Below are 7,134 nucleotides of genomic sequence, written 5' to 3'. Positions count from 1 at the left end.
CAAGTGTAAAGGAGAACATCAGAAAGATAAGGGTATTTGCAGCATTGATTAGAATAAACACTTTGTAGCATAATGGAAGGTCAATGAATTGATGGATTATTGTCAGTAATGGTCGAGTATCTGAGGAGAAATATTGTATATCAAGCAGTCTTGTTGTAATCATAGTCCATGGTCAGCAGCCACCACGATCATGATCCACCATCAAGATCGGATGCCACTATAGTCCACAGTCATTGTCCACTGCCGCCATCAGGATCCACCATCAGCTGCCACCTCAGTCGTGGTCCACCACCATTATCAGATGCCAACACGATACAGGATCCGCCATTATCCGATGATAAGGCAAAGGGACTCTGGGGAAGAAGTCAAGTCAGTAACATGTATTGATGAGATATTAATTTCTTTGATGTGATAAGGATGGATAAACCTTCCCAATCTGCTCCCAGGGCCTGTCACTTCCACTGAACCTGTACCTGCTTAAGTAGTAAATGTTCTTCTGGTTACTACAGATTCAGGCTCTGCCACTGTGCTCTTCTTACTGAATGTCACTGCAGCTATCAATACCACAGCATACTCATCCCATTTCACCCCTTCTCCCTACCCCTTGTTTTCGAGGGTTATCGTGCCCCTTGAAACGGATGGAACCTATAATATTCAAATAACATCTATGCTAATGCAGGTGAATCAAATTACCAGGTAAATGCTCAGGACATCTTTTCCTGCTTTCCCTCCATACTATGACAATAATGGTATTTGCAATTCATCCAATCGAAATTGAAAAAGCTTGGATGCTCAGCATTATTTCACCTATAAATCAAAAGCACACAGCTACAGGTTACTAGCAGTGGTCTGTATGCAACCCTGCCAGGATGGATTATTGTTAGCGGAGCAGTTAAGTTCAGTACCCTCGCTGCTATACTCTAGTTATTTTGAGTGCATCGTGTATCTTCAGAGAGGGGGGATGCGACATGAAATTATGTGAAAATGCGAGATTATCGTGCATAAATCAGCAATAACAATGTAACGTTAGCATGCTAGCTACCGAGACATCGTCAGGTGTAACAGTAGCGATTTTTTTAATGTTGTTGTGAAAAGAATTCCGATAATACATTGAAACAATATTAAACTAAGATTTTACAATTATTATCATAATTTTTAAATCCTTATTAATGGAGAAAATGTTACATTTGTGGGTCTCTCGAGTAGCTTTGGCAGCTATTTTGCCGGTAATTCAAACGGCATTTCAGTATATTTTCACAGCCCTCGGTTTGAAGTGTGTGTGAATATCCCTACAATTGCCTCTACCCATCCATCCCAATAGGAATCGGGACACTGTACCCCTATGAGCAAATGCGCAAAACGCATGGGTAGGGCTAAGGGGTAGAGAGAAGGGTTGAAATGGGATAGAGCGTTCGACTCATTGAAAAATCTATTTGGCCTTTCTGTGTTGGCTCTTGTGATTAACGTCCTACTTAACTAAAATAAAATGCTGTTACTCCCAAAATAATGCTACATCAATATTTATCAATATGTATTCTGATGTGAAATGTGGAGTACCCCAGGGCTCTGTTCTTGGCCCTCCACTATTCTATCTTAATATTTCACCTCTTGGGCAACTTGTATGCAGTCAAGTAATACATTTTTTATAATTATATTCAGCTTCTCACAATTTGAAATTGTTTGAAAAGCTGGATGTCTCGAAATTAAAAAAAATTACTGCAAATGCTGGTCATTGGCTCAGCCAAACACAGAAACAAGTTACTGACAACAACTGTGTGACAGCCAAGAACCTTGTACAGGTATTATGTCTGATTCTATCCCGTCTTTTAAACATTTCATTAAAGTTGTCAGAATTTAGTCTTCTGATGATGAGAGAGATACTAAGACCCTGGTTCATTGTGACTTGTTTACCGTTAAGTTCAAACTGAAACAGTTTTACAATGCTGTGACAATTATTTTGTATAAATCCAGAATATCTGCAATAATTTCCAGTGTTTCTGTTGACAGAATCCATTCTTTTGTTTAAAAAGTTTTTTTTATTGTGAAATATTTGCAGGAGCGGAAGACGCACGGCTTCATACTGTATAGTACTTGTATTTATTTGAGTACAAGGGACTACATTCATACAAGGAAATAGTCATATTTATGGCCATATTAAAGGCAACGCCTATGTAAAAACATTGTGCTGCAGAAGCAGCTCCTCTGCAGAACATATTGTTGAACTGAAGCTAAATATTATGCACTGAACAGATGCTGTAAATATGAATTGATATTGATGTGAATATTGTTCATTGAATAGATAAAAGTTGCACAGCTGCCCTTCTTTGTGTATATTTATGCTCGTACATTCAGCCTTTAACAGAAATTGCAAAAACTAATAAATATGACCCTCCTAAGTGGGTTTCTTGGAAGATATCAGGGTGGTAGATCTCGGCTTACTTTTGGAATTAAAAAGTGATCTTGGGCTCGATCTTGGTGATCACTGCTGTAAACAATGTGTGTGTTTCTGGGATATAGAGCGTTTTGTGTGTGTTTGCAGTTCACCAGCATTTACTGGTCAACATGCTCAAAGCCATTATGGATCCAACCAAACTGACAAGGAAGCATGAAAATAAGATTTACTGGCTTTCTCTTCTTCAGTAGAAAACTGTAGCCTGAGGAAAGTTGTTGGTCACAGCAGCACCTAGTTTGCTGCGCCAATGAAAAATGCTTTGGTCATCTTTGTAGATAGTGTTGTAAAAATAATCACTATGGTGGAGAACAGGGTTATATGAAGCTATACATTCATCACTGTAGTGCCTCTCACCTCACCAGCAAAAAAGAGACTTTCTCTAATGTTCCCCCAGTCATTAGTTAAAATACTGAAATGGGAACTAGCTCGACATGGAACATTTAAAAAAAAAAGTACAGTTTCCTCTGTTAAAACATGTACTGTCATACATGACATGCACCACAGAGAAGAGGAGCTGAATTTAGCCTTCGAACTGAGAGTGGCGGATGTTGGGGTTGCAATATTTGCAACAGCAGAAACTAAAAACGGTTTTACTTCTGGTAGAGAGGAACAACTCACCAGAGCTTGCCAGAAAATAATTCTATGTCAAGGTAGACTTTTTTGAAAACTGTGGGATTGTCCAGATGGGCTAGGCAGAGACTTTTGGAAACACACCTGTTTCCTCCCTGACTGGGTTGTGTCAGTTATGATGTATATTTTACTTCAGGAATGGGCTCATGTCCTAATCTTTTCCTGAAGAAAACAAACTCCATCAGCCTCGAGGTTGACTTTGAGTCAAGACTGTGTTGTATAAAGCTGTTTCCAAAGTCAGGAATGAATAGATAAACTAATAATTAAGTTCTATCTTCTGTACAACAAGGCACACAGCCATAACTTCTGGCCTTGACCACCATAGTTGTGACTGTTCCAAACCCTGTTTCTTTGTTTCTACTCTTTCTCAGCACTGTCTTCTTACTCCTCTGCTGGGACTCCTGCTGCTTGCATGAACTCTGACTCCAACAGAAGAGTAAGGAGACCCTGCTATGATATTGAGATTTAATATCCCATATTCAAAAGTCTGCAACACTTCTGGTGCATCTTCTGGTGCCTACTTTCCCGATGGGGAATCTTCTATGGAGTCCAGTAAGAGGACAACACAGGAACTAAACCTTGATCCCCCTTCTGAGTACAACGCAGGGTTGCTGAACAAATCAGGATCTCCCTCCAACACGGAAACCTCTGGAACAGGCTCATACACACATAAACACACTGATTTTCCCATCACACAAGCAGCCACTAAAGCCCTGGCAGAGAGCAGAACAGGCCTTGGCACAGTTCACCTTAACGAGTGGCAGCTTCAAGCCCCCTCCCACTGCTGGGTGGCAGAGAGAGATATAGAGGCAGACCAGAAAACAGAGAGAGACCTTATTGAGCAGAGTGGATTGTGCGGTTGGCATATGCTGTGTGTTTCTGTCAGGCTTTGGCCTGCCGACTGGCTACTGAGCGCTCTGAGTCTCCCTGAAGTGATGCTGAACAAAAAGGAAGAAAAATGAAAAAAATGAAAACAAAAACAAAACCACAATGGGGGTTTTGCCCTTTGAATGGACAAATAATTAAAATCCATTTGTTTCCTCCTTTTATTCTTTCTGTTTCGCTGTCTCTGTTCTGCTAAACCAAAGCTCATAATAGCTGGCCACAGAGAGGTTAGTGTGGCCAAACTGGAGCTGTCCCATCCAAACCACACCGCCTGACAGCCTTTAAGGAGCTGCCGAATGAAAAAGGAGAGGAAAAAAACGGCTGCTCTGCATTAGGGAGCCCAAAGACAACGGATGGTCTCTATAGGCCAACGGCAGTACAATTACAATCCTTAAAATTCTATTCAGCATATCAACAATGAAGCATCTTCAACACATGTGTTCATTTGCCATCACTAAATTATATTATGTAAACAGCTAGTCAATTACACAAAACATATCAAGTGTGCGGTATAAAGGAAAAACATTTAAAAAATCACGCCAAAGCTAACAGCGTTAACTACTGTCCAGTGTCAAATCAGAATCCTGGGATTTCCTGCCTCACTATGCTGCCTCACACTTCCAAGATTTACTGCAGATTATAATGGACAGATCATCTCCACAACTTAATTAACAAGAATAAATTATTAATATAACTTTGTTTGGCTTGTGTATTATGTTACATGTTTAGTTGTAAATTTGATAAATGAATTATCCCTATGAAAGCTTTTCCTGCAAAAGAAGTTATTAAAAGCTACTCCACAATTCACATGGAGCACATTAGTTGGTGAAGGTGATCCGTATTATGAGAGATGATTAATCTCAGTGTAATTTTCTTGTTTATCTACTTCTGCTGCCTTGCGATACTTCGAAAGAAAAGACTTTTCGAGTAATTTTCTAAAGTGCGCACACGTCTGAGCTTGTGTAAAATAAGGTGTACAAACACACTTATCTGTATCTACCTATAGTTTGTCCCCCGTCAGAGGTCCCATGTTTGATCCTCCAGAAGCCAACTGTTGACATGGTCACACCCACAAAAATGACAAAAATGAGACAATGGCCTGCTGCTGCCACATATGGTCAGTAAATTACAAGATGAATGCAAACATCAGATCCTTCAAGGTATCAGATGTAAGAAGAGATAGTGCTATCCACTTCGGCATCATCTACTCAATATCTATTTTTAGCTTTAACTGTTCAAGGACTGCTTGACTTGCTTGTCCTGATAGCACACCAGTGGTTAAAGGTGTCAGGTACCCAACCGTCCACAGCAACTACTACTATCACGTCTGTTGTTCACATGCTGCTACATGAGGGTGCTGGTATGACTAATTGACTATTCTGTGTGTCAGACTAGCACTTGGCAAATCGTTAAAATGACGTCTATCAGGGTGAGAAGGAAAAGTCATCAGGCGGCTTTCACACTGGTAAATAAATGCAGAACTCCGAACTGGAGAATCAGTTGTAAAGTTGTGTATGAACTTCAACTTCATCTGCTCTGTCTTATATCCTATATTGCTGGAGTAAAATGTCATCTTCAATTATTGATGTTTCAAATGGTTCATATAATAATTCAGAAGAAAACGGTGTAAATATACATTTATATACATTATTAAAAAACCATTGTGGTTTGGTTTGTTTTGACTTTTTGCTCTGCGGGTTATTCAGACTCTAGTTGTTCACTCATTTTTTTCAAGTGAATGCTATGTGACCTGTTTGGTTGGGGAGGATCAGGGGCTTCCCTGTTTCAAATGCAAATTTGGGGCACCTCAGACGGAGGCAGGAAGAAGGCTCCATCCTCCTCCTCCTCCTCCTCCACCACCACCACCACCACCACCACCACTAACACACACACACACACACACACACACACACACACACACACACACACACACACACACACACACACACACACACACACGTCACAACAATTCCCAAGGGCCTGAGACTAAAGTCATGCACTGCTTTCTTTGGGGTCAGTTGTGGATGGAGGATAAAGCAGAAAGCCAAAGCAGGATTTGAATAATTCTGCATTATATACGTATACATAGTTAATTCCAAAACGAAAATAAATTAACAAAAAAAAAATGTAAACAGTGACGTAAAGAAAGCTGGTGAAGTGACCACAAGCTGACATATTGGCTGGCAGTTAACATATTTGGATAGATAAGGTAAATTGACTTTTGTGTTCATTTTGATATTTTTAATATTTCCAATATTGTTGATTTAATTTAATAAATAAATACACTTATCCAGAAAAGTCTTCATTTGTATGTGCACTGACAAGATGTAAGAGGTCAGTAAAACTGTTTTACAATGTGATTGTTCCTTAACGTCATCTCTCTGTTGTCTCAGGACTCAAACACAGTCACTTCTTCATTGGTTCTTTTACAGTGACTCTTGCTCTAGTAATTACAACACTGTGTGGCAAAAAAGCCAACACAGTATATTGCCATAATAACTGAACTGTGGATATTAAAATGTGATTTCATTAGAACTCAATTTCAGCTTTTCTGAAAGCATCACAAGATGCTGTACAGAAACTGAAATCAACAAAGGCTAATCTGCTTTTGAAAATTGAAATATTACCACCTATTATACAGTAATCTCATCAAGTGCCGATATGTCGGCGATTACCAATGCAGAATGTGGGGTCTCCAATGACTGTAACTAAGGCCAACCCATCCACTTAGAAATAAAAGCAATGAATCCATTATTATGTGGAGAATTAGAGGAAATTCTTTTTGCAGAAATGGTTGAAGAATGGAAGTATGATTACCATTTTTTCCCTCTTTTACTTGGTCTTTTTTAAAGAAAGCAGAGGGCTAATCTTTGTGCAGCCACAGACAGAATAGCAATGGTGCCCCGGAGAAATGTGTTGAATAAATGGACAAGGCAGGAGGATTGGGAGGTGACTAAGTGTGTGTGTGTGTGTGTGTGTGTGTGTGTGTGTGTGTGTGTGTGTGTGTGTGTGCGTGTGCGTGTGCGTGTGTGTAAGAACAGCGAAAATAATGCCATTTTCTTTTCTTTGCAACAGCCCTTCTAATGAAATTGCGTAGAATCTGACAGAGTTTCTTTCATCACAAAGGAAAGGATTTGGCGTCTGCTTCCTTCTGCTAATTTATTCGT

This window comes from Hippoglossus hippoglossus, chromosome 22 (genome assembly GCF_009819705.1).
Source record: "Hippoglossus hippoglossus isolate fHipHip1 chromosome 22, fHipHip1.pri, whole genome shotgun sequence".
NCBI classification, from domain to species: Eukaryota; Metazoa; Chordata; class Actinopteri; order Pleuronectiformes; family Pleuronectidae; genus Hippoglossus; species Hippoglossus hippoglossus.
This window is presented reverse-complemented; position numbering follows the sequence as displayed.